The following is a 22,992-nucleotide window of genomic DNA, read 5'->3' on the forward strand; positions in this document are numbered from 1 at the left end:
CATGCACACACACACTCTCTCTCTCTAAAATTAAAAAAAAAAGTGATGCTAATAGGCTGTAATTTAAAAGAGTGACATAGGTTATATGTACTAATAAAAGACAAGATGAAAAGTCAAATTATGAAGACACTGAGCTGTAGACATAATATAATCCTTTTCTTTGTTTTTTTTAATGTTTATTTAGTTTAGAGAGAGAGAGAGAGAAAGTATGAATGGGAGATGGGCAGAGAGAGAGGGAGACACAGAATCCGAAGCAGGCTCCAGGCTCTGAGCTGTCAGCACAGAGCCCAAAGTGGGGCTCACACTCAGACCGTGAGATCATGACCTGAGCACAAGTCTGATGCTTAGCTGACCAAGCCACCTATGCACCCTGATGTAATCCTGCTCTTAATGTTTAAGTCTATACACATCCTTGTAAGTTGGTGATAAAAGATTTTAAACCATATGTAGAAAATTAAAATGGCTTCTTAAAGAGAAGAGAGGAGAATTTTAACAGTAGAGTAAAAGGGAACTTTCACTTTTGCACATTTTCTGAATTTTTACAAAAGCACACATTGCCTTTGAAGTTTTAAATAATTAAAATGGAAAAACATGCTCCATTAAGATAAGCAGAAGGCTGTATTATTATTAGCATAGAAAAATATTACAATAAAACGTCCATTGATAAAAGTAGTATATATAGCATGACAAAATTCTTTTGAATGAGACCTTTTTGTCTTTCTTTTGGCAAAAGCCTGCAAGAAGGAAAAAACAAAGAAGTGGTCCCAAGTACCCTCACTTCTAAAGCAAGGTGCTATGTAAGCCATAGATAGTTCGAAGGATTCCTCATTCCCCATCACCAATCTCCAGATTCTTTGAAAGAAACTGGAGTATTCATGGAGATTCACGTCCCATCATTGGGGATGCCTTTGGAGAGGAATGTCAGTGTACCAGAGAGGATGAGGGTGCTTCCCCTCTTCACATTAAGCTTAATGAGACAGGCATCAGGAGAAGCACTCAGACAGCATGACATGTGTCCTCTGGATTTGAAGGAAAGGGAACTTATATCACCCTTTCTCCAGAAAATTCCAAAAAAGAAGAAGCTGTGCCTGTCACACATGTCCAGAAGCTGACAAGGCAACTGCTGCATGGGCTTCCCACAGGCCAGAGATGGGGTCCCTTGCGGGGAGCCTCACTGGGTTGCCTTGAGATCAACTCTACCAGGAGGACACCCTGTGATTTGACATAGGAAAGAGGGGGTTGGGGACACAGAGGGGAGCATCAGCAACCGAACCAAAGGCACTGCAGGTGAGAGATCTTCAGTGATCCAAGGAGGCCCTGAGTAACCCACAAAAGCAGACTGCAAGAAAAAATCATATAGGGAATCTACTACATCTATGAACGCCAGCACCAGACCACCTGTGCCAGTCAGGTGAGACGTTTTCTCCCACATCTCCCCTCCACTCTACTCCAACCCCAGAAGAGTCAGATGCACCTTCATGGATGGGAAAGGAGTAAAGGAACTGGTGGTAAAGGAGAGATTTAAAGGCCCATGCCTCCCCTCCCCCACTAAGTGCTTTCAAGCCAAAATAGTCTCTAAGGAAAAGGAAAGGTTTCAAATGGATGAAAGTTTAGAGTTTTTATGTTACGTTTAACTATACTTTTATTGACTGGCAAAGTTTCTCTTCTTTCCTTCTCCCAAGTCCAGCTCATCAGGAAATCATTCACACATGTAACAATGGCAGCCATTCCACTGCCGCACCGGCTCATAGGAAAATATGCGACAGTTCTGCATAGTTACTTTTGGTCGAGAGGTGGTGTTTCTCTTCGTGCTCAGGCTCATTGGAGATATGTAAGTACACTACCATCTGCTCAAGGAGCCTTTTGAGACCCTAGGATCGTGAGACAGGTGTCTACAGGGACCTGTGGAGAAGAAGGGTCCAAATTCAAAGATGGGCTCAGCACTGGGTTCTGACGGGCTACTCCCCGTTCCTGATCAAGGCGTCCGAGGACTCCGATCCTGCCTCTTCCCCAGCTCCACTGCCATGCTTCTCTCCCCCGTCCTTATCCTGTCGGATCTCTGGAAGAGGACACCCTAGCCCTGTAAACATGCATCTGTATCTTTCTGTCTTGAACTTAAACTGAGATTTAAATCTTTGGATCTGCTTCAGTGTGGACCAGGAGAAAAGGAGAAGCAGAACAGTCCTTGAGGTACTGGTAAGGGAACAAGAGGAGATAAAGCCCTGGTACGTGTATGTGTGTAGATACCTGGGAAAAAAACTGGAAAGTATAACAGCTATCTCTGAATGGGAACATTCCAAGTGACTTCTTTTTCACTCTCACTGTTTTTTTCTTTCATCATTTTATTTTCTTAATTGTTCTAAAATTACCATAATGTGCATCTGTATAGAACTATACATTGAAACCTCTGGCTGTGTAAGCAAGAAACATCCGAATATGTAAGTCAAGGCAGGCGCCCTGGGAGAATGTCCTCAGCACAGTAAGGATCAGATGGGAAGCTGAATGCTAAAGCCTGCAGCCTGCAAGATGGAGATGTGTATCTGCAGGCCCTCTTCCATCAGCATTTAAATGAGTCAAGTGTCTCTCTTAGAAAAAGCCCTTCGTGGACACCATATTCTCAAACATGCAGATCTGTCACCACCCAAGCCAAACTTCTTGAAAGTGTCTCTGCTCACTACCCTCACTTCACTTCCCATCAACCCCTTTATCGCCTCACCAGAAGAACACCAGCCTCTAATTTTCCTTTCATGGCCAAACTTCAGAGGTCTGAAGAGAGTCCTTACATGGACTACCATAGCCACAGATGAAGAGGTGCCTAGGGAGACCAGATGATCTACTAAACACCATCTAGGACATTGCCCTCACCAGACACACAGAGAATTCTGGAGGATTAAAGTACCCTTTCAAACAAGACTATGAACTATTCTCCTGTTTGAATGACATGTGATCAGAATTGTTATCTTTGCTTTTGGAAAACCCACAGGAGAAAAAGTAAGACCACAGGATCCTAATGGGAGAGAACAAATCAAATATTAAGACTATATTAATTCCTTAATAGTTGGGCATGAGCTAGAAAAAATGCATTAAAATATGAATATCTCTAGGGGGGCCTGGATTGCTCAGTCAGTTGAATGTCCAACTTTGACCCAGGTCATAATCTCATGGTTCATGAGTTTGAGCCCCGCACTGGACTCTGCACTGACAACCTACAGCCTACTTGGAATTCTCTCTTTCCCTCTCTCTCTCTGTTCTTCCCTGCTGGTGTTCTTTATCTTAAAAATGAATAAGAATTTTTTTAAATATGAACATCTCTTAAAGCAAATAAACCCAAATCACCCCCTGCCCAAATTAGGAATAAGAATGATTGAACTGGAAGATTGAGAGAGGAAGTACAGTATAGGGATTAGAGCATGACCTCTGGAGACATGTGACCTGGATGCAGATACTATCTGTGCCTCTTCTTAACCTGGACAAGTTGCATAACAGCTCTTGCTTTAATTTCCTAATTTGTAAAAACACATAGATGTTAACAGGATTATGGCTCTCCCCACCCTTCTCTCCTTCCTAGCACAGTATCTGGTACACACTCAGGCGATTATTTTTGCAATCATTGTATCTCCCCAAAATTCTCTCTTGGTTTCCATACCTGTATATGGAATTGCGTAAATAATATCTTGGTAACACCCAGCCAGTTCAATATAAAACTTTGGAAACCAAATTCATTATTCGAATCCACCTTCTAGTGTGTGCTTCTTCCAGCATTCAATAAATATTCTTAATGATGGATTTGTTCTTTTCATCCTGGTCATCCATATTTTCTTTTTTTTTTTAATGTTTTATTTATTTTTGATACAGAGAGAGACAGAGCATGAGAGGGGGAGGGGCAGAGAGAGAAGGAGACATAGAACCAGAAACAGGCTCCAGGCTCTAAGCTAGCTGTCAGCCCAGAGCCTGATGCGGGGCTCAAACCCACGAATGTTGGATCTGACCTGAGCTGAAGTTGGAGGCTTAACCGACTGAGCCACCCAGGCGCCCCGCATCCATATTTTCAAATATTTTAAATCAGCATGTATAATAAAAATTAGTGAATACTTTTATTTGTAAAAAGGAAAACTAGGCAGCAAAATTAAATTCATAAAAGAAATATCTAATAAGGGTTAAAGGACTTTTGCCCGAAGGCATAGTAGAGCAAAATCCAGATAAACGGATGAAGGAGTAAATGGAGAGATAAGGAAGAGCATAAAAGTCCCTTAAGGTTTATTGGTAACCTGTTTCTTGGTAACAAAATGTGGTTTCAGGAAGGGGCAAAGGAGGGAGCTGAAGAGAAGTCTGCAGAAAGAAGCACTGGAGAATATTACTAAAAACAACTGCCAACTTAGAAATCCACTGCCACAAAAGTAGGAGACAACAAAACAGTTTTATTATTGAACAGAATTATTGAATAAGCGTTCAACCAGAATGTGATGCTCATCTCAGGCAATTGACTAAAGAGATTGAGAAGACAGAAAAAAATCTCACCCTCTTCTATCACCAAGTACGTGTGGCATATTGCATGTGTGTTCTCCAGATAATGACAACTGTCACAAGGAAGAGGGCTTGACCTCACCGTGTGTCACACACAGTTCACCCTAAACTCACCCAGTAATTGGAGTGGCCATGTGCATGAGCTAATTGCCTTTATCCAAAGGAAAAATATACTTCTCCCATCTATATGATGGGAGGTGGTTTTGCTGCTTGGAGCCGGGCATCTTAGACTCCTACCCTCCATGGGGCCTATGGGCCCTGAGGATGCCCTTCCAAAAAGATGGCCCCCGGGCCCCGAAAAAAAATATTCCTGGGTTGTAAAACCTGCAAGAAGCTCTTTTAAAGATTTACATCTCAAAGGAGCAGAAAAAGAATTTACAATTTCCAGTTTTCTAAAGTAAAAGCTCTAAGGAAAGCGAAGATGGGTGAGGCCTACAGAAGAGAAAGTTGACCCGGAAGACAATGAGAAAAGGGGAAACCAGGATGAGTTAGCAAGTTGGCTCCTTGAGCTCTTGCTGTGGATCGCGGGTTCTAAGCGGCACTTTAGCCAGAGTTGTTTTGTGCCTCACCAGTCTGTGTTTCCCAGGACCATGAGGAGGACCTGCGAATCATGTGGCACACAGAGTTGGGTGCAAGTTGCACAGGCAAGTAAGGTACACATGGCCACAGTGTCTATAGATACTTGTTGTTTTGTTCTTGGAGGTGCTTTATAATGCAATGTTTACGACAGCATGTTGACTTTGAAATTCTAAATTACGTTACAAATACCACTTATTCTTTTTCTTATGAATGTCCTGCCACATAGACAAAAATCTTCATGCCTGAATGTGTGCCCCCCCACACACACACACACCTTGTGTATCTAATAAGAAAGCCCCAGCAGAGCCCCACAATGGATGTGAACAAACATGCAGAGCAAGACATGCATCCATTCAGGCCCAGTCGAGCATCCTTTTACAAAGACCTAAGCTGGAGTGTAGTCTAGGTCTTTGTCATGTAAAACCAAGATTCCCTACCTGGATGACCTAGAGACCTAACGGTGAATGAGGGTGGTAATGTAGGGCCTCTAACTATTTACAGCCTTTCACCAATTCTAATACTAATTACACATGTTGCTAATAAGGATACATAGAAAACAAAATATAAAATATCTATCCTATTTTTAATTATATAAAATCAGTATTCCAACTCTAGTCTATGCCAATCAAGTTATAAGCATCTTATTTAATACAAATTTTGGAATTGAATATTACTTATGAACTGGGATGCTTAGTACCAGAAAACTTAAGATTTCACCAGTCTCTTCTATGTCCTAAGGGAAGAGGGTCATGTCTAAGCAGATTTTCATGATTATGTGAGGATCCACTAAACAGCCATTTTAATTGTATAGTTGCAAGGTGAGTAAGTACCTACTCTCCTCGAGAAACAGTGTCAGCAGACCTTTTATACGTGGCTGGACAAAGCTAGTTTATTTAAGATGCCCACTAGCTAGAGCAGATCCCAGGGGTGAAAATGGATAAATATGCAGAGTCCACAAGGCCCCCAAAATGAGAAGGATCAAAACACTGACCCTTTCCCTCCTGGGAATAAATAGTAACACACTCCCCAACTCATTGACTGACTCAATGGGAGCTATTGAAAGAGAAGGATACCAAGAGGTCTCCAAAAGAGAATTGCCTACACAAGGCACAGGGTGGGATGTAGGGGGAATTGGTTCCAGCCTAACATGTGGCTGTGATCAGAAAAGCCCTTTAACCCAGAAACTCTGGCCTGGTGCTGAGTTTGGGGAATGGAAGTCAGGGCATGAGGTCAACAGAAAGAATCATGACCTTGCACCTGAGACTGGTGCTGGTTCTTCACCTCTGACTACATGGGCTGTCTCTCTAACGCACAAACTTAAATCCAGGTATTTACCTTCTCTTTGGATCCATAGCCTTCCAAACTGCAAAATGAATGGGTGAAATTCCAAGTTACATATGTATTCTTGCCTGAAGTTAAAACTAAGAAGATTAGAACTTCACAGGTTGCCAAGAGGAAGGAGGGCAGTGCCCAAAATCATAAACTCATAAGGAAATCCCTAGAAGGAACACAATTCTGAGTTCCAAAGTCAAGGACCCTAAAAGAAGATGGGGGTCTCCAAGAATTAAGCAGTTAATGAAATACCCTTAGTCTCCCTCATTGGGCAAGCTCAGGGGGCTTATCACCTGAGAAGTGGTAATGGCTAGAGCATGATAGATTTCTGAATCAACTGAAATTATGTAAGAGAAGGCATGTACTATAGCGGAAAGAGCCAGGACTAAGAATCAGCTAGCCAGGAGTGTAATACCAACTTTGCAATTTATTAGCTGGGTGATGGGAGGAGGGTGATATTCTAATCAAAAGGACAGCCATAGAAACTTCCAGTTGGGGGAAAAGCACAGACCTGTCAAAGGCACATTCATGCTCAAAATGGAGATATCAAAGGGGTCCATGGGGACTGGAATAGGGAAAGGAGAACTTTCTAGAAAAGGACTAGACTTGTTTTAAACTTTTTATTATAAAATAAAATGCAGATACAGAAAACCATCCAAAATAAATGCAAACTTTACTGAATTATTTAAGGCAAATGCCCATATTGCCTACCACCCATGTCACAGAACATTGCTGGCCACCATAGAAGCCAAGTCTATCCAGGTGCCCCATCCCTATCACAGCTGCCTTCCTCCCACAAGTGACCACTATCTTATTGTACATAATAATATTTTTCTTGTGTTTATTCATGGCTTTATCACCCAAGTGTGCATCCCTGTCCCTTTTTTAATCTTTGAAATGTTTTTAAGTCCTATTTAATTTAAAGGTTTTCCCCTCCATCCCTTTCTTTTCCAGTCAATGTACTTACTGAAGATAACCTTTGACCTGTAGACAGACAGTTGACCTGTATAGTTTCTGACAGTCCAGCTTTTTGATGATTCTGTATTCATAATTTAGCTCAACATGCGTCTCCCCTCTGCATTTTCAGCAAACTCACAACTGAATCCAGAGGACTGGATGTTTGATCCTTTTCATAAGACTGTCTAAGCAGCATTGTGTCCTTTCACCAAGAGGCAGATAACATCTGATTCTCTCTTTTTTGTATGTGATGTTAGCAGTCACTGATGTCCAATGTCTAAATCCATTAATGAACTGGGAGTTGCAAAGTGGTGATATTCTAACATTTTTTCATTTATTAGTTGGAATGCATTTATTAAGAGACATTTCCTTCATCTACAATGTGGTTGCCCAGTGGTATAGTCCATATAAGCAGAACAAGTACTCAATTATTTCCCATTATTAACCAGTTTTATAGATGATGGGTTGATTTCCTATCATCCTCCAAACTGACCAATAAGCCAGACACATAAATACAAATACCCCATGATCTCATTTGCATATGAAATCTAAAATAACCAAATTGATAGAAGCACAGAGTAAGATGGTGGTTGCCAGGAGCCAGGTGTTGGCCAACGTGTATAAAGTTTCTGTTATGCAAATTGAATAAGTTCTGGAGACTTAATTGCAATATAGTGACTATAATTAACAATACTGTACTGTATACTTGAATTTGCTAAGAGGAAAAATTCTTAAATATTGTCACCATAAAAAACATTGTAACTTCATGAGGTAATGATAATTAGCATGATAGTGGTGATCATTTCACAATATATATGTATATCAAAGCATCACATTGTATATTTTAAATATGTACAATTTCTATTTTTCAATTATCTCCCAGTAAAGCTGGAGAAAATTTTAAATCAATTAATTTAACAGAATAAGTTGATTATGTTAACAGAATAAATTGATTATATTAACAGAATAATTATTATTTATTAACAGAATAAATAAGGTAAATTATATAACTATCTTAACAGATGCAGAAAAGCATCTGATTAAATTTCACATCCATTCATGGTAAAAACTTTTTGCAAATTAGAAATACAAAAGTTCTTTCTCAATCTATAGTGTCTTTTTTATTTATTTTTAGAGTATCTTTTTTAAAAGACATACATTAAATATGATACTGATGGTGAATAACGGATGTTTTCTACCTGAGATCAAGAATACCTGATTCACCATCCAGGTGAATCCAAAATAAATGTTCATATTGCATTAGAGGCCTTAGCCATTGCCAAAAGGCAAGAAAAAAATGTAAGAATTAGAAAGGAAGAAATGAAACTGTCATCATTCCCACACAACATGATTATATCATGATTATAAATGTGGAAAACCCCAAAGAACTTGCAAGCAGACCATTAGGTAATTTGAGCAAAGTCATTGGGTATAAGGTCAATTTAGAAAAATCAACTGTGTTTCTATATATACAAGGATGGCACAATTAGAAAATAAAATCTAAAAATTGCATTTACAATAGCATCAAAAATTTGTCAAAATTGTGGGGATAAGCCTAAAAAATTTTCCACACAGCAGTTACAAAGCATTATTAATATTATGTTACTTATTCAAAATTAGTATAAATGAAAGGATAGATCATGTTTGTGAATGGAAAGACTCAATGTTATAAGCTGTCCATTACCTCCAAATTGATCTATTGAGTCAATGTTATTCCAATAAAAATACCAGCAAGTTTTGACCTGGGTGAAAAAAAGATTCTTAATTCTTAAAAACACAGGATGATCAAAGAGCTCTGCAATTGCTCATTTACATTATTTTACATTATACAATAATAGTCTGAAAATAGCAATATTAATATTAATACTACCACCTTCAATACTCAGAATATATTTTTAAATTACCTGTGCTCTCCCCTGATTCCCATACCCAATATCTCAATCAACTGTGTATATAACCAGCTCATGCTGTACTTGCCTTTTAAACTCTCATTTACTTTTAGTTCTACATGTAACTGTTGTTTTAATGCTTGCCACCATTCCTTCTGGTGAGATCTCTCTAGTCATTCTGATTGTCCAAAGCTCATGCTCTAACAGATTCATTGATAACAGTGATATAAAACCTTTGGCTCACATTTTCTTTCCTTGGAGTCTTAAATATGTTACTTCCACTTTTTTCTTTTTTTTAAGATTATTTTATTTTAGTAACCTCTACACCCAACGTGGGGCTCAAACTCACGACCCCAAGATCAAGAGTCACATGTTCCATCAGCTGAGCCAGCCAGGTGCCCCCATTGTTTCTTGCACAAAGCATTGTCATCAAAAACCCTGATGAAAATCTAACATTGTTGTCGCCTACAGACCCAAAGGCTTTTTATCTTACTTTGAAGTCCAGCATCTTGACTACACTCTGCCCTGGTGCTGTTTACTCTGGGCTGATATTGTCAGGCAGAAGGTCTGCTCTTTCCATTTGTATCTTCAACTCTGTCACATTTCAGGGAACTTCTTGAAGTATGGATTTTAGTCTGTTCTTGTCCTTCACCATGGTTTTCTTCTTTAGGGACATCGATTATGTGCTTGTGGATCTCTTTTGCCTTTCTTCAGCATCTATCACTTCCTCTTGAATTTTATCTCTTCCTCTATCTTTTCTTTTTAAGTTGTTACTACTTTTCACTTCTACTTACCTGGCATTAGCCATTTTATTCATTCATTTTTATAGTCCTTCTCATGAAATTCATTCTGAAGTGACTTTTTTCCTTCTATTTCTCATTGTTTCCTGAGTTTGGTCACCTTGTTTCTGAGTTCATAATTCTGATTTATGTTGTTCTTTTATATCTCATATCATTTTCTCAATGCCTTTTACCTCATTTTGAAATAAAAGATTCCCAGATTTGAACGGCCTTGTAGATGTGTATTCTTGGCTTTCCTTGTCTGTAGGGATGGCATCTTGCTTTTTCTTTCTTATAAATACTTTTCTGTTGCTCATTTTTTAAAGTTTATTTTGAGAGACAGACAGCCCTCATGAGCATTAACATGAGTTGGAGAGGGGTAGAAGGAGAGAGAGAATCCCAAGCAGACTCCACATTCAGTGCAAATCCTGACGCAAGGCTTGACCCCACAACTGAGAGATCATGACCTGAGTCAAAATCAAGAATCGGGCCTTCAACCACCTAAGCCATCCAGGCATCCCTCCTATTGCTCAATTTTAAACAAAATTTGTATTCCTGGACTTTTAGAAGGAATAGTTCAGAGTGGTTTTACTAACTTTGCAGAGCTCCCTTTTCTGTTATTCTCATGGGGTTAAATATATGTATGGCAGCTCAACTCTGAGATTTCCCAACTCTGTTCCCCTACCCTGCCTTTACATTTTCTTCCCTACTTTCTGTCTCTTGTCCCTATGTCATTCAATTTTTATTCTCCTCTCAGAAGTTCCTCTTCCCTGGAAGGGATGCATTGTGGTTTTGTGTCACCTGCTTCCTAAGGGCTCCAGCCAACACCCTGCAGATTTCACACAGGCCCCTGACACCCATCCGCTAATGGAGTGAGGAAAACCCTTCTCATTTCAGCTACTGTTCTCACATTGGTCTGCAATACCTTCCAGGGAATATCTTTTGGGTACTTAGGAGTTTTACTGTTCTTGAGTTTGCAAGGTTTCCTGTTGTTTGTCTCTATCCTCTCCCTTCTAAACAGGAATAACACACTCTTGTGTCTGTGGGTGACTTGCTCTCATCCCCTTGTATTTGGGCTTTGTGAGAATACTTGTCACCTAGATTTATTGTAAATATTGTACAACAAATATTGGGTTTTGCCATCCAGTTACTCTGTCTTTAAGTGGAGATTCAGACAAGAATTAAATCTATGCTGCAGCTGCCCCATTTTCTTAGAATTCTCACCCCAAAAAAAAGCGCTAGCTTTTCAAAAGCTTTAATGCCATGGTAAGGAGTTTAGAATTCATCTTGCAGGTAATGGAATGACAAAGATTTTTGAAAGTAAAAGCTGACATGACAATATGCTTTTTCAAAAGCTCATTCTGGCAAAACCATAGACAGAAAAGCTTGGAGGCAAGGATGCCAACTAACAAGTTATTGTCATTGTACAAACAAGAGTTGTAGCATTCTGGATGTAAGCAGGACAATGACAATAGATTGGAGGGCATGGAATTTAGAGAATCCATGTGTCAGGGCCCCTAACAATTGACAGGCATGTTGCCTGGACATTTTCCTTACTAAGAAAGATATACTTTTTTATTTTCAACAATCTGGCTTCTTCCCCCAAGGGAGCAGGCTTATAAGTTCAGGCTATAACCCCACTCTTTTTCATATCCAGCCTTACCCCCAACAGTGAGCCCCAGAACTACCTGGAAAGGAGAGTGATATGCTGGCCCAAATCCCCATATTTTCCAGAACCTCCGAGGACATAGGAGGGCATTCCCACCTTCCTTCTGGTGCATGGCCCTGGTGTCAGGTTTGCCAACCCTCTGTCTGTTATTCTTCCTCTCAGGAATATCCTTGGAGTTGTAAGGATCTCCCTGGAATGATCAAATAAAGAACAGAACCTGAACACAATCAGAGCAGCAATTCAAGACTGCTGCTCAGTACTCAACAACCAGCTTCCATGGTCTCTGGCCATTTGGAGCAGCAGCAAGCCTTAGAGTGAGACCTCAGTCTGCTGACAAGGGAAGAGAAGCACAGGTGACCAGCTGGGGTCAAGGCATCTCCCCTTTGCCAATAAAGGTAGGAACCAAGAAGAGATTTCTTTTTCTATTACTCATTCATTTGACAAACACACACCAAGCACCTTCCATGCAAGTGCACTGTGGAATTACACAAATGAAACGGGGAGGGGCTGGACTGGGTGGATGGGGGAGAGTCTGATGTAGGCAGGGATGGCCTCAGATGACTTCTGGAGGGAAAGGAGGATGATAGGGACCATCGGGCTTCTCCCCCAGCAGCTTCTATTGTCCCAGATTTGCTGTGGCTGTGAGGGTGCTCCTGATCTTGCTGGGACTGACTCCTCCAACACACTCAATCCTCATTCACTCAGAGGACAGCCTCCATGTCTTCAGAATGAACCACGGGACTTGGGAGAAGCAGAAAACACATACAGCTGATAGAAAACGTTCTTAACCCAGTGTTTGTTTCAGGCAAAAGTGTCCTGGGGCTGGGGGAAGAGGGGCAGGGACAAGGGGTGTGAACACTGTCTGTTCAGAGCAAGGACTCAGAATCCTCCCTGGAAAGGGAACTTTCCACTCCAGCCCATTGCGACCACTCTAGCATTGGCCAGAGAGCACTGGAAAGACCTGGAGAGGGACCAACCCACACACTGGCATGGCCAGAACTGGTAGGAGCCTGGGATGGATCTAGCGATGGCCTCTTGCTTTATACAGGAGAGGGCAGAGACCAACAGAGGGGCGGTAGCCTTCCAGGGAGACACAGGGCACCGCTGGCAAAGTTGTGAGAAGAATCCAGGTTATTCCAGACACTCAGCAGAAGGGATCCCATGGAATGACATTCACAGACCAAAGGTGAGCTAGGCATGTGGCAGGATGCTGCCCATGGATGTGATAAAACCAGGGGGCCAGAAACTCACCAGTTGTCAGCATCAGCTATGGCAGAAGTGAAAAACATTCTAAGACAAAAGGAATAGGAGGTGGGACCAGGTGACTCTGCTTAATAGATTCGGAAACAAAGGTGAGACCTAAGGAAGACCCACACAGACCAGAATATGCCCACACTTCTGACAGAAACCATCCTACCTTGTGGGTCCCTTGCTACCACTCCTGGCTCTTATCCACATACTCTACTTGAACCAGGCTAGTTTTCTTGACATTCCCCACACTCCTGACCCTCTTGGAAAACTCAGCCTTTGAATTATCCCTGGATATAAAAACTGTCCCCTTTTCTTAACTCTAAATTCAGAAACACCAAGTAAGAGCTTTATGCTAGAAGAGAGAGGGGAGGTAGCCAGGCCAGAATCTGTCCTCATGAATTGTTCTAGACGGCATCACTGCCTCTCACAGCATTCTGGCCCATGAAATCCTCCCTGCCTCATGGATGAAAAAATACCTTTGTTTAATTCATTTAGCCCAGCAGAAGTCATCTGGAATGTTCAGCATGATTTTATTTAAGGAAAGTAAATGGGGAATTAAGGAACAAAGAAAAAAAAAAAAAAAAAACAAAAAAAAACAAAAAACAGGATTCCAACAGCCCAGCAAGTAGAATCCTGACCACAGCAGGGAATGCTCACTGTCAGGGCCTCTTCTTCCTCCCCAGACTGCTGCCAGATCCAGAAACAACCGGCAGAAGCTGCAGGTGCCCCCTGGGTTCTCAGCCCTCCTTTGTCTCGGGCCTGTGTTCATTCGAATGAATGCTCTTCCACGCCACTATCCAGAAACATCCATGATACGCCAAGCACTGCCTCCCTTAAACTCGTGATGTAGGATCAGCCAGTTCTGCTTTCTGTGTGGCAATCAACCAGCAAGCTGGTGGTGGGAGGAGGTGGGATGGAACACAGGCAGAGGGCAGGCCAGACACTCAGACTCGTGTGTCACAACCAGCAGGGGCCTGAGGGTCGACCATTGCCCAGCATTCAGGGGGACCCTCCTCCTCCCAAGGGCCTCCTCATACGTGCAAAACAAATTACATCATTCTTACTATAGAATAACTGATAACAAAAATAAGTGGCTATAGTCCTCATGCCCTCCAACATAATGGCATAATTTATCCAGCTGTACATTTTTTTGCAGAAAACTCAAAGGCCAATTTGAACATTTAAAACAGAGTCTTTTGGGCGTGTTCAGGTGGCTCAGTGAGTTAAACATCCAACTTCAGCTCATGATCTCATGATTCATAAGTTTGAGCCCCCCATCAGACTCTGTGGTGAGGGTGTGGGGACTGCTTAGGATTCTCTCTCTCTCCCGCTGTCTCTGCCCCTCCCCAGCTTGTGCTCTCTCTATCTCAAAATAAAATTTTAAAAATCTTAAAGACATAAACAAACAAATATATATATAAGTATTTTTATTTGTGGTGATTACAAGGAATTCCTTTGGAAGAATAGGGCTTTCTGAATAAAACGCACAAAAGGTAAAGGAAAACAACAAAGTAACAGTTGGTCTGTTCCATATTTCATTGGCAGAAAAATAACCATTCCTCACATGATTATCATTTCTGCAAGGGTCAGTTTGTCATCTGTAGCCAGTGGTATTATAAAGTCAGAGTTAAATTTCTTTTCATTAGGGAGTTAACTCACAGGATAAAGGGTCACAAAACAAGGAATAGTGCTTGACAAAATTGTGGTTTATTGTGATGTATCATAGGATACAAAGTTTTCTCTCCAACTGAAGTATGTGAGGTACGCAGCTGGTAAAAATGGTGGCATGTTTGTGTCGATTTTGCCTTCTCAGTGGAGAAAGGCAGAGTTTCCTTGGTGGTAGGAGACAGAGAACTCAACTATTCAAACTAATGAGTAGCCAGCAGAGTGCACATGGTAGGTGTCGATAAACACTGACTGAGTGAGGAGATGAAAAATAAAGTCAGGTGAATGGATAAGGTCACCAAGGGAAAGATAATGGCCTGGAGACACTGAAGGTCTAAGGAGCGAGTTCCCTGTGGCGGTCAGGGCCAATGAAATCTGGCACATGGATGACAAATATTCACCATTAAAGTGACTTTGTACTGGAATTTAACCCCAAATTTTCAGCAGAGACAAAAAACCTATGTCGGTATTGCTCAGAGAAATTCAGAGAAGGGGGCCCTGTCCCACATTTGGAGGTATTCAGGGCATAGAGAACAGATCCAGGAATCAAGACACAAATGATTCTGACAGTTAAGCAGGAAGAAAGGCATAGGGAAAAGGCTCAAAAGAGCAGAAGCTCCTGGGAATCCACACAGATTTTGACAAGGAAATTGTATTTCTCCCAGTGGGAAGGGGGATCAGTTTGTGCATTATGTGTTAAAAACAAGTATCAGAGAAAGCGGGTAATGCTAGAGCTGTCCCTGCCTACCCACCTCCACCATCCCTATGTTGAGAAATCTGGACCACAGATGCACGAAACAGGGAATGCAAGATACGGCAGAAATCACACATTTAGAATATAAAGCAAGGGGAGGAATTTCTCTCACCCTCCCCTTTAGACCCTCAGCCCCGCACATTTGCCCCCCTTCTCTCTGCCATTCTGATGATATGGATGGAATGACTTCTCCTTGAGACTCTCCTCATCTAAGTCTCTGAGTCTCCGAGGAAGTTAAGAGTTCCCAGTTTTCTTTGTCATTAACTCAGAACAGGAAATGGGGAAGAGGTTGGAGTTCTACCCAAGAGAGAGCCAGAGGACCGGAGGGAGCCAACACTTGTGGCCAGTTGAGGACATCTCAGGACAGTGGCCTCTGGAGTTCTTAGAATCTCAGCAGAGAACAAGACTAATTGCCTCCTGCAAACCTCACTGGCAGCTTCTTTCCTCAACCTCCAGCCCCACAATGCCCCAGGCTCACACATGAATTAACAAGAACATAAAAATTCTATTTGTCCAAGTCACCTCCTTGAGGAAGTTGGCTCTCCACACAGCCGGCTCCACCCCCAGCACCTCTGGGGATTAGGAAGTGCGAGGCAAGGACTAGAAGTTGAGAAGGATGTAGACCTGCTTCAGGTCCTGTCTGCACTTTAGAACTGCCTCCAATTATCCAAAGACACAGATCGGCAGGAGACCATGATGACATCCCTTTCCCTTGTTTCAAATTCCACTGTCACACCTCAGCTTTGTACCAAATGCCCCTCTTCACCTCTATCATTCCCCTGATATAAGGGGTCCCACGTCACTTCCATTCATATATATTCCCCAATGCTGCATCCAAGCCCCACACTAACAAGCCCCCAGCCCTGAAGGCCTGTGTTCCAGCTCCTCTCCTTGGGCCTCTGTGTCCACGAAGTCTCCCCAAATTAGTCCCTCCCCCCATGACTTCCTGCAGTCTGATAGGCCTCAACTCTCCATCCTGGCAGAAGCAAGGATTGAGAATGTACTAAGTGAGCATAGTGGTCAGTTGACCAGGTAAAGTACCTTCTGTCCATGTCTTAGATGCAGGGAACATCATTCCATCCTCCTCGCCCTCTGTATTCCACATTCCCCAGCCTGCTGTTGAGGATAGGGCCCAGCCCCCAACTGGAGAACGGGAAAGAACACACAGGACAGGAGGAGGGTCACATCAGCACTCCAACCATTACCAGGATGTTTAGCCAGCCATCCAGGAGCAATCACTTGCTCAAATAACCCAGAGGACTGGAGTGTACTTTTCTTTAACCACAACCAGGAAAGGAGGAATTATAGTCTCCAGGGCATCATCCCTGTCCCCGCTCCCTCCCCATGCCTCCTCCCTCTCTATTTTGGGTAATAGCCCCAGCTTGGTCACAGATCATTACAGAGCTGCTTTAAATTCATGCAAACATATTGTTTTGAATTAATGAAAAAAAAAAAAAAAACGTTTTACCATACAGACCATTGACCTCTCACCACCATTCCCAGGAGTAACTGCCCCTTTAATTCCTGAGGCCCAGAAATTGGAGAATCAAGGAAGCAGGGGTGTGGTACAGAGGCTGCTGTTGGCCCTGCTGATTCCAGCATCGTGAGGGCTGGTTTTCTCCTGGAAAGGATTTGTGCAAATAACCAAAAGCTGATCCTGTTGGCTGTGTAATGAACTGTCAAGATGACTTTTGGACTGAGAAGAACGTATCCTCCTCTGCTTACACACACCTCAAATACAAGCCACACACCCACACATACACACATACACACACACCATTCACCACATACACACCACACATACAACTACATATACTCACACCACAAACACAAATCACACATACCACACAAATACCACACATAAACACATATACATATACACCAGATACCACACACACCACATACCAACACACACACACACACACACACACACACACACACACACACACCCATGCTCTGCTGCAACTAGAATCTCACCCCACCTGAGGCCCTCCTGTCTCTGACTCTTTCCTGCACTAGGTTTTACGTCTCCAGGAATGCAGCACCACCTTACCCTCACTCTCCTGCCCATAATACCTCTGGGTATTTCATCTAACATTTCTACTCCTCCCTCAGCAACTTAGAGCTTCATTTTTTCCTCTTTAAGACTTCATTTTTTCCCTCTTCCTGGCATTCCTCTTTATAGGCCATATTAATATTAAATGCATTAGTTTAATTTTATTACCCAGCCTGGACCGTGAGCTCCACAAAACCCTGTCACACTGACCTCTCTGATGCCAGTGCCCAGTCTCTGCAGAAGAACTGCAGCCCCCACTTACCTTCCTCTGAGGTCCCTGCTCCTTCCCACCATGCCTCCCACTTTGACTCACTCTCTGACGTCTACTTTATTCCCACCCTGGACTACAGGAACTACCTGACCTTTCCTTCTGAAGCCTCTGCCAGAAGCCCTCAGTTAAACACAGTAGCACCATTCTCTCTCATGCCTAATATTCCCTATATCTTAACTTGTCCCCAGGGCCCTTCCCAAGGGGTCTCACCATGGACCAGTTAGGAATGTGAAGCCCAGTGCCAGCCCTCTTCACCATGGAACCCCACAGAGACTCTCCACATTTTTGAGAACATGCAAGCTCTCTTTCCAGATTCAAGGAAGCTTCTATGGCCTGATTCACCAGATTTCCACACTACAGGCACAAGCCCACCTTGCAAGGTGGAGCAAGCAGCTAGGTTCACTGAATAAACCCCACAGACAGTACAGCAAAGAGTACATCAAGTGGCTGTGTATGTAAGCGAAATTCTGTTTCCAGAAGATTAATCTAAACATAGTCCACTAGCCCCACTAGTCCACTAACTCCTTCAGCCCAAATTCTGAAGGCATGTAGTTCCACACATGTAGTCTCACTTCATTAAAAAAAAATTTTTTTAAACTGCCTTCTTACTGAGGTAGGCATCTTTATTCCGGCTGTGAATACCAGTTAAACCTGATCCCAGCACTACCCAACTTGAAATCTTGTGTGGGAGACCCAGCTCCATGCAGATAACCTGGGGAGGGGCTGATTGATGCAAAGAGAGAGAGAAGCACAAGGAGCCAATAAGACCACCCAGAGCTCTGACCCAACTGGGTAGGGAGAGGAAGGAGGACAAGAATGCCAAGGAAACATCCAGGAAGAAGGTATTCCTGATCTGAATCTTGAAGGATGAACAGAAAGAAATCATGCCATCTAGATGTAGGCAGGCAGAGGCAAGAAAAAACAAAGTTTATGCAAGAGATTGAAGGAAATTTGACATAACTGTAGCAGAATCCACACGAGGGAGTGAGGAGAGGTTGGCACTGAAGAGAGAGACAGGAGTGCCTCATGAAAGGACATGTGAGCTCACCCTGGCTTGCCTATTAGAAATCACTAGACAGCTGGTAGATGGAAGCTGAGACTATCATAGGGCACACCAGTGATGGGACTGTTTCTTTAGTGGAGATAGGAAATGGTGGAGCCCCGGAAATGACAAAAAGGCAGCATGTAGAGAGGGAGAGTTGATGGGTGTCAATGACCTTGTAAAATAGGTGGTCTGGGAGAAGGAAAAATGTAAAATTCCTCTCAGAGCGCTGTTTAGATTATTGGGTGAATACTGTTTCTGTGTCAGAACAGAAAACAGTGGGAGAGGATGATCAACAGATGGAGAAGGGGTGAGGAAAGCTAGATGAGACCAGTTTGCAGCTTGTAGGGTTTGACAGGTTTTGGGTAGGTCTTGTAACTGCCCATTAGTGGTGGGTATTAACATTCAGGTGATGGGTCAGGGCTGGAATGAAGAAGTGGGTGTCATAAGTGTGACTCTAAGAATGAGTCACATAGAGTGTACATAAGAGGAAAGGAGGAAAGGGCTAAGAATAGAACACTGGAGAACAGTGAAGGGGCAAGGAAAGGTGAGTCAGGGAGTGAAGGGTGGCCAAAAAAGAGAGGGAGGTAGGGGGAGAAAGAAATCGAGAGAGAGCATCCCAGCATTTCACAAGGTAAAGTGTTAGCAGTGTCACAAGCCCACAGGCTGGGAAATGGAGATCATATCTGAGCACTTGACAAGGATTGTTTCTGTCCTGGGGGTGGTGGTGAGAATATTACAGGGCGAGAGGAACATAAAGTAAAACAAGGATGTTGAGGTAGTTTTTTTTCAAAAGCTTGATTGTAAAAAGATTGGAAAGAAACCAAAAAAGGATAACATAAATACTTTATTTGTTTGTATTTTATATTAAAATTTTTTAAACATTTATTTGTTTTTGGAGACACAGAGAGACAGAGCACAAGCAGGGAAGGGCAGAAAGAGGGGGAGACACCGTATCTGAAGCAGCTCTAGGATTTGAGCTTTCAGCACAGAGCCTGACACAGGGCTCGAACCCACAAACCGTGAGATTATGACCAAAGCCAGACACTTAACTGACTGAGCTGCTCAGGCACCCCTATTTGTTTATTTATAAGATGTCTGTCTATATTTGAAAAGAGAAGGTCAAGAGAGGATCACAGTGAACTAAGCAGGAGAGAATGGGGTGCTCTACAAAATGGGGTCCAGAGGAGGCGAGGTGGGCACATCCAGAGCTCAAGTAGGAGCCTCTCTTCATCTACAGATCCGAGCTTTTCCCATTGAACTTCACAAGTGTCCTGGATGATTCTGCACACTACTGAGACAGAGTCAGACTACATGGCATGCCCAAAGTCAGTCAGCTACTAAATAGAGAACTCCGTCTCTAACCTTGTGGACTAGATGGGTATGCTTTCTCTTCCAGGGAGCCATGTCTCCTACTACCACTTATGCCATCTGTCACTGTATGCCAAGTGAGGCCTTTGCCCACTGTGTGTCCCTCAAGACAACACCACAATCCACTCACCTTTGCCTGTCTGGACCCAACAGTGCCCAGTAGCCTGTAGGGTTTGATAGAAACCCTAGTTTTCATGTTATCCTCACTCCCAAACTTGGGCCTGAGGATGGATGAAGGAGGGAGATGGCCAATCTTGACATAGATATTCCTCAATAATGTATAATTATGACTAATTATACCATGGCTAATGACTATGATTTCCAGACATTGAATGAAAAACAATTGAAGTAGGGCAAGTGATTGGCTTTTCTGAGGCCACACAGCTAATAAATTACAAAGTTGAGTCACAAACCCATATTGCCAAGGCCATCTCTGTCATCCCAAGGAAACACAAGTCCAAAGGAAGGGATGCCAAGATGGAGAGGGCACCATTGGAGTCTCTGCTAATCCAGATTATCCATACTACTGGCCATCCTCCCCATCTGAAGGACAAGCCCAGAAGTGGCTACATCCTCCTACTACCTTACCAGGAGACTTTTCTGGAACTGAATGATTAGCTGGAACTGAAGTCACCTTAGTCATATCTACAGAGACTGTGAAAATCTGGTTACAGTGTGGAGAACCTCAGAGAAGATCCCAGCATCTCCAGGCCTTAGTGACGAGGGGTCTCCATATGTCCTGAAGGCAGCCTCCTGGGTTGGACTTGGCCAAATTCCAGGGAAGCCCCAGCCACTCCACTGTTTCCTGAGGAGACTGAGTCTGACCTCCTGAGTCACATGGCCCCTTCCCTGTGACAGAGTGATTTCTGGGCAAAGCCCTCCTTCTAAAGTCCCTTCCCCAGAAAGCTCACACAGTCTCTCTTAGGACCAAGATATCACCAGAGATGGTAGCCCATGTGATAGATAGGATGGTGAGGGGAAAGGCAGGCAGAGGATGCTTGGATGCTAATCAGGCTTGTGCTGGCCCCAGAGCTGACGTCCAGGACTAGCCTGCAGTGAAGATGGGCACCAGCCAGCCCCAACCAGCTTCTGTTGACTTAACAGGTGGCTCTGAGGTGGGAGAAGAGGGGAAGAAGAGAACATACCACTGGAAGACTGGTTCCCGTTGGTCCCTGTCATCATTAAAAGAGGCTCAGAGAGACAGTACCCATACACTAGCTTCCAGGACCTCCAAGAATTCTGTGGTATGCCTACTTTGGCACACGAAGCAAGAGGTTCACAGCTCTCCTCTTCCGGCAGCTCTGGCTAGGGTCCTGGTCTGTGCCTGTGAGTGTGGCCCTTCCCCTGCACCCATCCTTGCAGCCCCCCTAAGGTAAGCCCTGCCTCCCCTCCTCCCATCCCCCACCTCATTCTTTTACCCACCTATGGTCAACCCCTCCTATCCAATCTTCAAATGCTTCCTTTTTACCTCTTCACGACTATGGATTTATTTCCTCAGCACAGCCTCACTGAAGCCCCAGAACAGTTTAATTCCTTATTATCCACATTATTACCTCCTGTGTGTCTCCTTCCTACCACCATCATGAATGTAATTAAATCATTTTTCATGTAATTATGTTAATTCCCCCAAATCCCCAACAGACTGTCAGCTTCCCCAAGCAAAGACTATCTGTCTTCTTCAAAGTTATATCCTCAACTTCTAACACAGTATCTGGGGCTTAATATGTGCTTCATTCATGTTGTTAAAAGAATGAAGGAATGGAGAGCTGATAATAATCAGAACTCATCCTGCCCCCATCACTACAACCAGGTCATGCCCAAAGCAAGGAGGGCTGGGATGCCCACCTCTAGAAGCCAGGGAGAGGAGAGACTTCCTGAAAGAGAAAATTATGTGCTGGAACAAGATAGAGCCTAGGGGAAGAGAAGGACACCCCTGCTGGAAATGGAGGAGGGAAAGGGAAAAGATGGAAAAGTTTGCCTTGAATAGCAGGAGGATGACAGCATGGTGGGGGTTGTTTAGAAGTTTTCATCATGGCCCACCCTCAGCAACACTGCCATTCAAAACCTTTCATGTGGTTGCCCATATCCCACCATGTAACTCCCACCTCCTAGCTCCTGGTACCCATGATCTGGATCCAGCCTACCTCTCAAATCTAATTTCCCCAGAGTCCGCTTCTTGCATACTCCACATTAGGCAAAGCGAATGACTTCCCTTTTCCTGGATAACTCACCAACCTCATACCTGTCCAGGCCTGGCATGCTTCCAATCCCAGTGGTTCTCCAAAAACCTGTCCCCATCCCCACTAAAAATTCTTCCAGGTCCCTGCAAGCCTGTGATGCAAGCTTCTCCTTTCCAGCTGAGCTCCATCCCTCCCACATCTGCACCCACACTCTAATCTGTCACAGAGGATCTTGTTCTGTGTGACATTTTCTGTGTGGCCCACCCGCATTCCCATAAGGGAGAAGCTAGTCCCCTGAACAAAACCTCTCCACACTAGGAGGCTGGTTTAGGGGATAAAAAGCAGTGGTGGAGGGCATTGCAGTGGGGGGGGGGGGGGCTTGGTGAGAAGGGGGCATCCTCTTCAAGGAGCCAACTGGTCTTTTCTTCTCTCTGAATCACAAACCACTGGAGGAAAAGTCCATAAAAGAACAGGAGACACCTTTGAATCAGCAGGAAAAGACCAGAGAGATGTTAAAAACCAAAAAGGCCTGGGAAAGAGTGAAGCCTGGAAGGGATAAGCACCATCACTGGGGGTGAGAAGGGAGCTCTTGTTCCTTTTACCCTCTCCACCTCTTGCAGCAGCCTGGGAGGCATCAGCAGCCAAAAAGACAAGAGCAGAAGCCTTGGGGTTA

Source organism: Suricata suricatta, chromosome 10 (assembly GCF_006229205.1).
Source record: "Suricata suricatta isolate VVHF042 chromosome 10, meerkat_22Aug2017_6uvM2_HiC, whole genome shotgun sequence".
Lineage (NCBI taxonomy): Eukaryota > Metazoa > Chordata > Mammalia > Carnivora > Herpestidae > Suricata > Suricata suricatta.